This window comes from Brassica napus, chromosome A9 (assembly GCF_020379485.1).
Source record: "Brassica napus cultivar Da-Ae chromosome A9, Da-Ae, whole genome shotgun sequence".
In the NCBI taxonomy this organism is placed as follows: Eukaryota; Viridiplantae; Streptophyta; class Magnoliopsida; order Brassicales; family Brassicaceae; genus Brassica; species Brassica napus.
In genome coordinates this window covers 26,375,928-26,390,619 of record NC_063442.1, presented here as the reverse complement: position 1 = coordinate 26,390,619, position 14,692 = coordinate 26,375,928, and positions in this window count along the sequence as shown.

Below are 14,692 nucleotides of genomic sequence, written 5' to 3'. Positions count from 1 at the left end.
TACATAAACTTAGTAAAAATAGACAAAAATTACTTGTCATAACTCATAAACACACAACTAATCTTCAATTGGCCAGTCACGAGCAGTCAAATGAGTTTCATTGCAGAAGTCCCAAGCTGCACATTGCCAGAAACAACGATCGCATTTCCATCGTGTTCTTGATCCATATATGGAGACTACAAACATTGGTTCTATTATTGCGGAGCACCATCAATCATATGAGACGTTGCGATCTATTCTTCTCAATAAAGACATAAACATCTCAGGTTTATCGGAACTCCAATGTCCAGAGAGTGCCAAACTAGTGATCATGCGATACATCTGATCAACATATTCACAAGGAAAAGCATGATAGTTGTGAACCAATCCTCTATGATGAACGCTAAAAGCTAAGTTCATCATACCATCTACATATTTGGCCAACATGCATCCTCTCTCACCAGCAAGATGAATTTTTTCCCTTCCTTTATTAAGTAAATGTAGGATGAAGTATTCATACATACCTCGCAAGTAGATGGCCTCTAGATTACCCAGTTGGTAGCACCTAAGCCTGAATGTTATAACAGCATTGACGTCATCTGTATTTTGGTAACTTTGTGTGGCTTATGGGTTTCAATCGGTCTTGAAATATGCTTGGACCACGTTCTGGCATCACTGTCGATCGACACCAATGCTGTGTTATCGATCGAAAGTCCTTCATCTCCTCGACAGCTTCCTTTCGCGAGGCAGACTGACCACACTTCAGTAAAACAAACATAACTTATGCTACAGGATGCTGATTGACCTCAAACCGGTGGCATTAGAAATCTAACTCAAAGCTCTATATTGTGTCAAAAGATGGGCTCAATCTAATGGTGGGAAGGTTTCCAAACATAGCTAAACATATGACGCGTTTGTGTAGCTCTGCACATCAAAAGGCTACAAAAGACACCAAAATTACCACATTCCTCCAAATCGTCTCTGAATCTGTAAATACTCTAAATAGACTCTATATAGTACTAAATCTCCTATATATTAATTGAGGAACATTTGAAAAGATGTAACCTCAATTTTGTAATAATTAAAAAGACTCTTTGCTTATGTGTCAATCAATTAGGTAGTTACTTAGTCATACGTGTCAGCCTCACATTGAAATTGAACATGTTGGTTCAATTCGATTTTTATATATCACTAGAAATATTTAATACCAACTATATGATATTATATGATATTAACTAAAGCAAAGTGACTATTTATTATATATTATTTATGATATATATAGTAATTAATGATTTTAAATAATGAAGATTTGCTAATAATCTGTATGTTTTCTATCAATTTTGTTTAATTCTTTACTATTAAAATAAATTACACTATTACATTGATCATATATTAAAAATTTAGATTTTTTTTGTATATGTTGTATTTTGACTTTTTCGAAACGAGTATAAATTATTAAAACTGTTAAAAGTCTCACATAAACTTTTGTGATCAATGTTTAATTTTTTTCTATAATAAGATACAATAATAATAAAATCATATAAATAAATAATCTTATTTTAATAGGTGTTTATGTTAATATATATATATATATGTATATATACTTCATATCGTTTAAATTTAATTATATATCATATAAGATAGATAATATTGATTGTTTTGATTTATTTATGAGTGATTTACACTGCAGGGCAGTTTACAAGTTTCAATTTCACAATAAGACAGTTATTGCTACTTGGACAGTTTCTGAGTGAAATGTCTTAACTTGTCCCTGAAAAAGGTGTAACTGGTGGGGTAAACTTGGGAAAGGGTTTTTAGTTTTTTGGTTACGTTTTTGAATTTTAAAATGAGTGAGTGGACCTAATGAAAGAGACTTTAGGAGTTACCGGACGTATGAAAAAAATATTGTATTTTAAAATCCTAACTTTTGTTGGAGGAATTTAAATCTTCAGAGAATAGTTGCTTACAATTTTTTTTAGGTTGGAGGATGAAACAACAGAGATAGAGGACGTGATAGGAGAGCCATCGGAGAAACTAATTTTTATATATATTTTTCTTGGTTTTGGGTTCTAATATATTAATCTATATAATATGTACAAGTTCTAGAGGTAAAACGCAAAAACAATGAAATTGCATGATAAAAATCAATGGCGGCTGTGAGTTATATTTGCAGGAAACACAGAAAATCCTAATAGGAAGAAGATGAAGTTATTACAAAATTGCCACTCATTAAAAAAAATTAATTGATGACCACGTGGATATGTACATAATGCTAGTGTACACATGTTCCTGTACAAGGGTACATTGGATGACTACGTAGACGGGTACATAATGTTAGTGTATGCATGTATATGTGCACATAATGTTAGTGTACGCGTGTACATAATGTTTGTCTTTGGAAATATAAAGACAAGGAAGTGTGGTTTACGTCTATTAAACAACATGATTATATATGTACATGTGTACATATTTACATGTGCACAAACACAACAAATATATCTTTTATATGTGTACATTGTATATTACTAAGGCAATGTTCATAAAATTGTGTATTCTCACTAAAATCTTTAAATCATTTTTTAATTCTTTAATGCCCTGAAAAATTATAGGGAAAATTACTAAAAGAGAACAAAAAAACAAGGTTGTTGTCTCATTGGTATAAAACCAACATAAAGTTGTCTCAAGAGTATAATTTTTCTCATAATCCCAAAACTAACCCTATATTTAATCTAATTAAACACAATTTAAAAGTTAATTTGAATATAAAAAAAAGTTAATGGAAAAAAGGAAAAAAAAAACAGTTGAAAGGCAATCGAAAAAAAGAGGTATATATATATATATATATATATCATAGAGAATAAGAGTTTATGAGAAAAATCAAAAGAAAAACTATGGAAAAACCATAGATTGATGAAAAAGAGAATGGAGAACTGTTTTTTTTAAATTTTTTCAAGTAAAATCGACCATAACACGTTTTAGGAAGTTAGAATATTTCTAGGAGATTTTTAGAATATTTTCTTAACTGAAATTTCATTAATTTTCGCAAAAAATCAGGTATTCTTATATGTAGAAGGCGACTTCTAAAAGTTTAGAAGAATGATAAAAATCAGGTATTCTTATATTTTCTTATACTATTATTCTAAAATGATTGCGAATAAACAAGAGTGGTCATTTGATTTATATCTACATGTCAGTTTATTACATAATAGTAACTGATTTCTTTGTTATTTAATATATATAACTAGTTGATGTCCCGCACCTTTTGCGGATAAATATATCTGTACATCTAACCATTTTTAATTCTATTCTTTATAAGAAAAGACCTTTAATAGAATGCTAATGAAGCGACAGTAGCCACACAGGCGATGTAAGAGCATCTCCAACCCATTGCTATTTTCACCTCTATAATAGCATTTAGAGGTGAAATTGCTCCAACCCACCTCTATTTCTTCCTCTATAATAGAGATCTCTATATTTTCCTCTATTTATAGAGGAAGAAATAGCATTCCTCTATTTTTTACTCTATATGTAGAGATCTCTATTTTAGAGAAATACATTGGAGTAAAACCCACCTCTATTATAGAGTTCCTCTATTTTAGAGGTAAAAATAGATAAATACATTGGAGATGGTCTAAATGGCGACAGTACGGACCGAGTGTACGGCTCCTCCGTGCCGGCTCTTTTTTGGCCTGAAAACAACAGATCTGGATAGTCTCTGCCTCACTGATTCTTCCCCATCATCCCTCGCTCTTAGCAGCTGAAGAGTTTGGCGGAGATCTGTGAAGCTTGGACACCAAAATCCTCATTTTGTCACTGGTGGCCATCTTGCTGGAAACCAACTCCGTGAAAGCCACCGCCTCCATTTTCACTCTCTCCATTGTCTTAATCCAGATCTAGCGAGGTCCTTTTCAAGTTAGAGTAATTGGCTTTCCTAGAAAAGTTAAGTCCGAGCTCTTAAAAAGGACGGTGGTCTTCGCCGGAGCTCCGCCGTTCTGCTCGGGAATCATTTGATTTTACTGTTAAAAAAAAGCAACGTTTATAAGTCGTGGGTGACTAAAACGTTTTGCTTTCTTCGATCTGAACAAAGTTTATCAAACTTCAAAGATCTCTTCGTAATTTCAAACTCTCGTTAATGAGTAACCATGGTGAATCTTATTCTAAAGAAGAATAATAATGCAAACCAATCAGTCTCACGGGCAAGAGGAAGAAGATGATGACTTGATTTTCTCAGATTTTTGATTCTCAAAAGCTGATTTGTAGTTTGAAAAAAAAAAAGAAAAAGAAATTACTATCTCTTCGCTCAAGATTTCTTTTCCTGGTGGTGATTGAATCTTCGTGGAGCTACGATAAAAACTACGGTTGCAGCAACAAAGCTTGCAGGTCTTACATCCCGGTGATAAAGTCCATACAGGCTTGCTTCCATATCAACAAGTAGTTTATTCTGGCTCATTACATTAGTTTTTTAACCGATGTTGATGTGTCCAGTATACATATAAATCTCTTGAAACCAATAATTTTAAAATGAATGCGGTGGCATAGAATTGTCAAGGAGTGGGAGCTGATCTAACGAAGGAACATCTTGATGAGTTGTATCATTGTTTTCTTCCTAGATTTTTATTTCTATCAGAGACAAAAAATAATCGACATGTTCTGCAAAATTTGCAAGTATCTTATGGTTATGATCAAGTTTATACCGTTGAGACTCGTGGACGAAGTGGTGGTCTAGCACTTTTTTATATGGATGATCCTTCGGTTACTATCTTGTATGCGGATGCTCACATGATTGATATTGAAACAAGATTTGAAGGACATGATATTTTCATGACTTTTGTGTATGGTGACCCTGTTGTTAGGCATCGAGACCTAGTTTGGGAACGATTGTCACGCATGAGTACAATAGGTAGTAAAGCTTGGTTTATGATTGGAGATTTCAATGAGATCACTGGAAACCATGAGAAGACGGGATGAAGACGTCGTTTAGAGAGCTCTTTTCTCCCTTTCCGAACCATGTTAGAAAATTGTGGAATGCTTGACTTCCCTTACAAAGGAAACTCATTCTCGTGGGTGGGAAAAAGACGATCCGGGAAAGTTAAATGTAAACTCGATAAAGCAGTGGCAAATGAAGAATGGCATGCTTTATTTACTCATTCTGTTGTAGAATTTCTACAACTGTGGGGATCTGACCACAGACCGGTCCTAGCACGGATTCAGTCTAGTGTTAGGAGGACACGAAAAAATTTCCGCTTTGACAAGAGATGGATCGGAAAACCAGGATTCAAGGAAGCGGTAATCTCGGGATGGGGACAATTTGATGAAATTCCAATGAGGAATTTTCATCAAAAAGTTACCTCATGTCGGAAAAAAATTAGTTCGTGGAAAAAGCAAAATCCTTCAAACTCTTCTATTTTGATTAAGGAGTTAAAGGATAAGATAGACTTGGCACAAGACGATGAATTCACCACAACATAAGAACTGGAGGATTTGAGGAGACAACTGATTTTGGCTTTTCAAGAAGAAAATTATTTCTGGGAACAAAAAAGCAGGGATCAGTGGCACAAAGATGGGGACAGGAACACAAAATTTCATCATGCCACTACAAAACAACGAAGAGCTCAAAATCGGATAGTTAGTATCAAAGACAAACATGGGAAGCTGGTAGAGAGTGAAATCGAAGTGGAGAACGTGGCTGTTCAATACTTTCGAGACCTTTTCTCTACCTCCTCGCCAACAGAGCTAGATACCTCCCTCCGTTTTATGTCGGAAAAGGTGTCTGATACCGACAATAGGTTACTTTTAGAGGAACCGTCGGAACAAGAAATTAGAAGAGCTCTATTCGACATTAACCCGGATAAAGCACCCGGTCCAGATGGCATGACTAGTAAATTATTTCAAAAAATTTGGCGGGAGATGCGGCAAGACATTATTAGACTTGTCCGAGATTTCTTTGCGACGGGTAGTTTTGACCCATTATTGAACCAAACCAATATCTGTCTCATTCCGAAGAAGAAGAAACCTCGAGACATGTCTGAGTTCAGACCTATTAGTCTTTGTAATGTTAGCTACAAGATTATATCTAAGCTTTTATGCAAGAGACTTAAGAGAGTTATCCCGCGATTGATCTCAGAGACACAATCTGCCTTTGTGGCAAAACGTTTAATTACTGATAACATTCTGATAGCACAAGAAAACTTCCATGCCCTACAGACAAACCATCGATGTAGGGAAGACTTCATGGCTATTAAAACAGATATGAGCAAAGCTTATGATAGAGTGGAGTGGAGTTTCTTAACAGCTTTGATGCTGAAGATGGGCTTTGATGAAAGACTGGTTGACCTCATTATGTGTTGTGTCACGTCGGTCTCATATCAAGTCTTAGTCAACGGGCAACCAAGAGGGAGAATCCTACCAAAGAGAGGTTTAAGACAAGGAGACCCCCTCTCCCCCTTTTTGTTCATCCTGTGTACAGAGGCGTTGATCTCACTTTTGAATGGAGCGGAAGCAGAAAAAAAGATTGTAGGTCTCCGTGTTGCTAGGGCGAGCCCAAGGATCTCTCACCTTCTTTTTGCAGATGACAGTCTTTTCTTCTGTAAGGCGGAATTAAGCCAATGCAAAGAGATCATGGACATTCTAGATATATATGGGAAGGCATCAGGACAACGGCTAAATGCGTCTAAATCATCGATGTTTTTTGGAAACCGAGTGGAGTATTCCCGGAAGCAAGATATAAAACATGTCTTAGGTTTCTCTTCAGAAGGAGGCATGGGGATGTACCTTGGATTACCAGAACAAATCGGTGGCTCGAAGATGAAAGTATTCTCCTTTGTACAAGATCGGTTCAATGGGCGAGTCAACACTTGGTCATCGAGACTCCTTTCCAAAGGAGGAAAAGAAGTTCAAGTCAAGTCTGTGGCTCAAGCAGCCCTGACTTTTGTTATGTCGTGCTACTTGCTTCCACAAGGCATTACCAATAAACTAAGGAGCACAACGTCTAATTTTTGGTGGAGTTCAAAACAAAACAGCAGAGGTTTACATTGGATAGCATGGGACGAGATCTGTACCCCTAAGGATTTGGGGGGATTAGGTTTTCGCGATCTTCATGATTTCAATATAGTGCTTCTTGCAAAACAATTGTGGAGACTAATTCATTACCCGAACTCCTTATTAGCGCGTGTGCTAAAAGGAAGGTACTATAATCACACTTCTCCTTTGGAAGATAGACGTACATACTCACCATCATATGGATGGCGTAGTATCATGGCAGCAAAACCTCTACTCATATCTGGTTTACGGAAAACGATCGGCACAGGTCAAGATACGAGAGTTTGGAGTGAGTCTTGGGTTCCAGATACAGTGGCTCGACCACCTAAACCCGCCGACCACATTGTATACAGACTACCTCAACTTCTTGTTCAGTCCTTTATTAGGAATGATACCAAGGAGTGGGATATACAACTTTTACGTGAGTTCTTTCACCCAGATGATATCCATTTGATACTTGGGCTGAAACTTCCTCGCTCTCGTGTTCCGGATGGATATGTTTGGAACCACACAAAGTCAGGAGTTTATTCAGTTAAAACCGGCTATGACCTACTCCAGATGACCAAGTTGAGTCTTTCACAGGAAGGGGTTTTGGAACCAAGTATCACGAGCCTACAAAGTCATGTGTGGAAGATAAAGGCCCCAAGTAAGATGAAGCATTTTTTGTGGCAGGTTATCTCGGGTTGTGTGGCGACGGCCGAAAGGCTCATGTATAGACACCTGGGCACCGATAGGAGTTGTCCTAGATGTGCTGGCCCAGTGGAGTCGATTAATCATCTTCTTTTTGAATGTCCCCCTGCTCTACAGGTTTGGGCTTTATCGGACTATCCGTCCCTTCCGGGTTACTTCCCGAGTACATCAGTATACCAAAACATGAACTTTCTGTTTTGGAAGAGAAAAGAGGGGGCTCCGCTGAGACCACAATTCGATACCTTCCCATGGATCTGTTGGTACATTTGGAAGGCGAGGAACGACAAACTCTTTAATGGTAAAGATGTATCTCCATTGGCTACTCTCCAACATGCGTCTCTCGAGGCAGAATGTTGGAAGAAGGCTAATGAGAAGGAGGAAACAAATGAGGATCATGATGTTCCCCTTACTACAGAGGTTGAGATACAGCCCTCCTGGATACCCCGAATCCCTACCTGTCAAATTGATGCATCATGGATCAATAATGGCAGCGTTAGTGGCTTAGGGTGGAGTCTTAGGGATGAAATGGGCTCGGAGTATTGCGGATTACGAGCGTGTAACCGGAGCCTCTCAGCTTTGCATGCTGAGATGGAAGGTTTACTTTGGGCAGCCTCATGTATGCGAGACAGAGGAATAACCTCGATACGGTTCGAGACGGACTGCTCAGATTTAGTGGACATGACAACAAACCCGGTGGATTGGCCAGCATTCGCAACAGAGATTGAGGTGCTCCAGAGGTTACAGGAAAACTTCGAGGATGTGAGTCTGTCTCATATTCCTCGGAGTAGAAATAGCCGAGCAGACGCGCTAGCAAAAGAAGCAAGAATGAGAGGCTATGCTTTTTCCCATATAGATCAGACCCGGACGGATGGAGATGCTCTTCGGAGAATCGACACGTCTGTTCTCCACTTGATCTAGTTTAGATGGGTAGACGACAAAAAAAAAAAAAAAAAAAAAGATAATAATAATTGAATTAGATACAAATTTTAAATTATTATAAATTATAATATTTCAATATTCATATTGGTAATCAATGTATTAAATTTTATTATTTTGTTTCATATTTTTATTTATGTGATGTTTATTTTGGATCAAAATATTTTTGTAGTAATAACTAAATTAGGAAATTTTGTATGTGAAACTAACACATATTATATTTGGATTGAAAAAAAATCATGTGGTACTAAAAAGATTATAAAAAAATCACAAATATAAAACATTAACAAATAACAATAGTTTAGGAGTGTTCAGTAAAACCAAACCATTCAAAACCGAACCAAACCGAAATAGAAAAAATAGTCTGGATTTGAAAGTACAGAGGATGTTATGTTTAAAAAGCATCAGTATATGAATATGGTTCAATATATTAAAGGATCAAACCGAATAAACAAAAGAAACCGATTCATTCAGATATATTAGTATATTTATATATAAATTTTATAATAATCTATATTTGATCAATATTTTCAGTAAGAATCAGAGAAATTGGCTATAATATTAGTCATTAAAATTATAAAATAATAGAAAAGTAATGCTGATATTATTGGTAGATATTGTTTATATCTATTTATTAATTCTTAAATATCATGATAATTATATATTAAAATATATTTAAAAATAATATTAGTATATATATATATTGGTAAAATATGTTTGTGTGTATTAATTATTTTAAATATCATCATAAATATATAGATATCAAAATAAATAAATTAAATAATAATATTAATTAAACTAATGATTTATCATATAACTATGGAAAATATGAAAATAAATAAATTAACTAAAGAAACTGATTAATTCAGATATATTAGTATACTTATATATAAATTTTATTATAATCTGTATTTGATCAATATTTTCAGTAAAAAATCAGAGAAATTGGCTATAATATTAGTCATTAAAATTATAATTGAGAGAAAAGTAATGATGATATTATCGGTATATATTATTAATATTTATTTATTAATTGAATATCGTAAATATCATGTTTATGATATATTAAAATATTTTTTAGAAACTATTAGTATATATATTGGTAAAATAGGTTCATGTTTATCATGATTTTAAATATCATGATAAATATATAGATATCAAAATTTTAAAAATTAATAATAATATATATTAAACTAATGATTTATCCTAAAATCATGAAAAATATTACAAGTAAGCAAATTAACTAAAATCATGGAGAATGTGACAAATAAGCCAAATCACTTCATAAATAATAGTATAGATTATTATTTTATTATTTCATAATATGCAGAAAAATATAAAATAAGTATTTATTCTACACAAGGTACATATCTTAACCTAAGTATGTATCTCTTTAATAATTTTGAATCTTTAACATTTCCTAAATGTCAGACCAAAATAAAAGAAAGAAATGAGAATAAATTCAAAAATCAATATTTATATCGAGCAATAACAAAAACGACACAAAAAAGAGAAAAATGCCAAAGATAGATAGGATTGGCACGTAAACGTAAACTTCTCATAACCATAATTATCTTTTAAATTTCTAAATCATGATATAAAGCCGAGCTGACATAGTTTCATTGTAACCAAATAGTAGGCATGAAATTCTTCGCCCTAAACGTTAAATTTATATGCGATAAATAGTTTTTTGACCTAAAATATTTTTTAAAATGAGATCAGTTCATTACTAAACAAATTATGTAATTAACAAAAAGGTTTAAAAAAATTTTTTAAGAGCCAAATATATTAATTTGATCAATAGTATAAATTTTTTCCATACGATATTTCTTAAATAATTTTCATATAAATTTACCTTGCGCAAGGCGCATGTCTTATCCTATTATATATTAAAATACTTATAGACCGTGGCTAAAAGTGGGTAAAATCCATGGTCTATCAACTTTGTTTAAAAATACGTATAACTTTAGTTGATAAAAATATATAACTAATTTAGATTGTCTAGATATATGAAACTAAGCAAAATTTTAACGATTTAGATAGTCTAAATATATGAAACAATGTAAAATTATAAGAAATTTAGATATTTTATTGTTATATTTTGCAAGAAATGATAGCAACAAGTAGTATCGGAGACAATATTCTACAATCCTCATTTGACGTGACACGAGTTCATCATTACACTTGCATTTAAATGCCACAACACTAAACCATCTACAATCATCATTACATTTGCGTTTAAACTGCACCGCAGTAAATTAAAACGTCTCCTTCACTCCGGATAGAACATTTCTATGCAAAATTCACCAAAAAAATATTCATCATCTCTCAACAAACAATATGATACACTACAATAAGCTTTATGAAGTTTCTTATAACGAGGAGATCACGTCTTGGCGTTTCAGAGTCAAAATACACATGATCTACCCTTTCTATTCCTATGTTACCGGCAGCAGACCACACTGGATTTATAAGATGTAAGTTTTAAATCATCATCATCTCTCAAGTTTCTAATATCATGTAACAATGAAAAATAAAAACTTGATCCTTGAACTTTATTTATGCATGGAACCAAGATGGAGATGACCATTTATGAAGGATATGAATATATGTTTAGAGGCCTAGAGAAGCAAGAGGGAAAATGGGTGGAAATCTTTCGGGTAAAAGTTCACTGTGCCTATCCAAGTTTACAGGCAACAAACTCTCGGTTCACACTAAATGCTACACGCCATACGCAAGTCCACATCATCGATCCTCTGAACAATCGGCTGAACTTCAAAAACATCCATGAAATCCCTCACATGAACCACATGGACCGAAACTATCTCATAGGTAAGAATGCTAACTACTAAAATTAAAATATATTTCAGATATTTAGATGTAAGTAACAGAAGCGAAAACACTTATCTGATAGATGCAATGGGAGTAGTCTTCAACATCGAAGTCCATTTTGATGACCCTGCAAGGCCAAATATGGTGATTTACATAAGGGACAACATGTAAGTAGAAAGTAACATATGATCAAAGCAAAATTTATACATTAGTGTAACTGAAACACCTTGTTTTATTCATCATAGTGAGAGTTGGATAAAATGTATGGCAACTGGCGATTATGGTTACTCCTTCTGGGATGGTCTTAAAAACATGAGAGGTCGTGGACAAGTGATTTTGGTCCTTAAGATGTGGAGGGTCTGGAGATTTTCCAGTAAGTGTTGTTTATGTGTTTAGTTTTAAATGTGATAGTTGCATAAAACGTTTACTAAACTCATTTATACAAGTTATTTCGGTTCTAAACTATGGCTTGAGACTGAGGGGGGGGGGGGGGGGGTTATCTTACTTCATGTTCAATCCGCTTTTGCCGCATGTTGAAGAGTGACAATCGGTCAATAACAGTGATCCTTATGTTCTGAGGCACATGGTTATAGGGCCTTTGTAAGGTTTTATCAACGTTTCTGAAACTTGTTAGTGTGTGCTGAAACTTGGTTTGTGATGTTGAATGCTCTTATTTCATGTTGGGTTTGTGCTAATGTGTCTTAAAGCTGGTTTTCTTAACTTTTGTAATTATCCAACTGCGTAAAACTAAGAATAACTTGAAGTTAACATGAAGTTCGTGTTCGTATAAGCATATCAAATTTTGTGTTAGTTTTACTTTCTCAATTGTCCAACATCGTAAACATTAGATAAAAATTTTCAATTGACCAAACTTCGTAGTAGTCCAACTTCACATAACTTAAGGGAAACTTACGAAAAACTTAGAAAATTAGAAAGTTTAACTTTGTCACTGGCTTTAGGAATTACTTGTACATCAAAATTCCTAGAACTACAACGACACTGATGATAATAACACAACCTCCTGATATCATTATTTTGGGACCTTCGCTCCTTATTGTTGCTTTGAGCAATTGAACTTCTTCTTCTAGGATTCGAACTTGGTTGTCCAACTGTTGAATCTCATAAGTGAAAGCTTCATCAACCCATTTGAAGACGTGATCGTCATTCTCGAGCTACAACATTTTGTTTAAAAAATTTAAATATACAGCTCAAGAGAAAAAGGCTTAAGAGAACTAGCCTTCGATAACTAAAGCTAAACAAACATACCCTCCTTTTATACGCAAAGAGACACCGATAATACTGGCGATATGGATTTGGACCGGATTTGGAGATGAGCTCGATGATGCTCTCCCCGCACCAACACCTACTAGGTATTTTCGGAGTTCTTACTCGTCTCTGACCATCGGTAATACCCCCAGTCGTGGAAGTGGAAGATGAAGCATGCGTTACTGGGTTTGACATTATTTCTTTTTTGGGGTTGAGATAGAGAAATGGGGAAGAGAGAGAAATGGGGAAGAGAGAGAAAGTGGAAGATAGAGAATGAGGAAAACCAAAAAAATAAGGGTTTTAATACTTAAGCCAATTGGGAAGGGGGGAAGACTGAAATTAGAAAAGCTGGTGGGCAGGAAATTTTTAGCCTAGTATTTTTGTGATTGAAGTTTCACCAAATTTGCAAATTTACATAAAACATCTAAGTTCTACTTTATATTTTTTTTTCCATTTATCTTATTTTTACTCTACTTGAATGCCTGATCTTATGGTTATATCAGTTATGTTATGTATCCCAGATTCATTTCTCATATGATCATGTAAGCATAAACTCGATTTAATGCCCTAGTAAGTTTCCAAATGAGACAAGGTGAATATTAACAAAAAAAGTTATAAGAAGACAATGTAAATCCGACTACATGATTACTAATAAGCAACGAGATGTAATTTTTTTTGTTCTGATTAAATCATTAACACAAAATAACTCATAAAAAATGCCATCTTAGTACTTGACTTATTAACAATTTTAAAATTTACAATCCTATTACTCAGTTTACCTATCGTACTTATACTAGTAAAGAAAAAAGTTTCACTTAGTTGCACAAACACAAAACACAAATCTCACTTTTCAACGTTCCCATACAATAAAAACATTCAAACTGAAAGTGAAAGGTTTACAACCTACTCCTCTTGTGTTTTTTGTGGGGATGTTCATTGTGTTCCTTCTGTTCCAAACCCAGTGCCCACATTCTCTTCTTCTCCATATCCACTCTCACACTCCCAATAGTTCCAACTACATGAGCTTTCTTTCTCAACTCTTGATAGTTGCTCGGTTATTTGAACTATTTTCAATTATTTTATGTCCTCTACATGCAAAATACTTCTTTATCCACCGATGTTAGATAAACAAACACATCTTCATCATCCAAAATATATGATTGCCTCTTAGGTTCCACTACCAATGGAATGTAACCCAAATTCAGCCTCTTCGTAAACGGATCTATTCTCATTTTCCTGCATATCCTCTCCTTAACAACGAATAAGTCATCTCCTCTAATGATGATGTCTTAAAGGATATAGCATACAAACGAGCATCGGTTGGAATCCATTCATAATCATCTCCAGACTTAGAATAGTGTCAATCATAATCAAAGTGTATGTTTGTGGAAGAAAGACACATTTGCAATACAAAAAAAAATTAAACTAAACCATTAAGTTATACATGGTTATACAATTATAGCATTTAAGTTATACTAACTTACTAAGTTATACCTTGTTACACAGTTTTTTCAGTAACCAACTTTGCTCAACTTTGCCCAACTTTTTCCAGTTCTTGCTGTTTTCTCCTCTTCAATTTGTTTCAATAGTTATCTCGGAGTTATCAGCTTTGATTCCCGACTTTCTATCTTTTCTTATGATTATACAGTTGATGGTTATACAATTCTCTAATAGACAGACCATTCACCCTTTCTGATTCTCGATTAGTCTAGTCCAATTACAACTACGAATCTTCTAAATCGAAATCTCTATAAATCGATCATCTATGGTGGATTTTTAAACATTGACTTTAACGACGATTTAAGATACATAACCTGTAAAACGAAATCAATAGCTCAATGATTCAGCATCCAAGCGACGAAACCGAGTTAGCTCAATCCGATGATAGCGAGAAAGAAGAGAACGCCCAAAGAACCCGAAGAAATCCGCGGGTGAGATGAGAGAGAGAAAA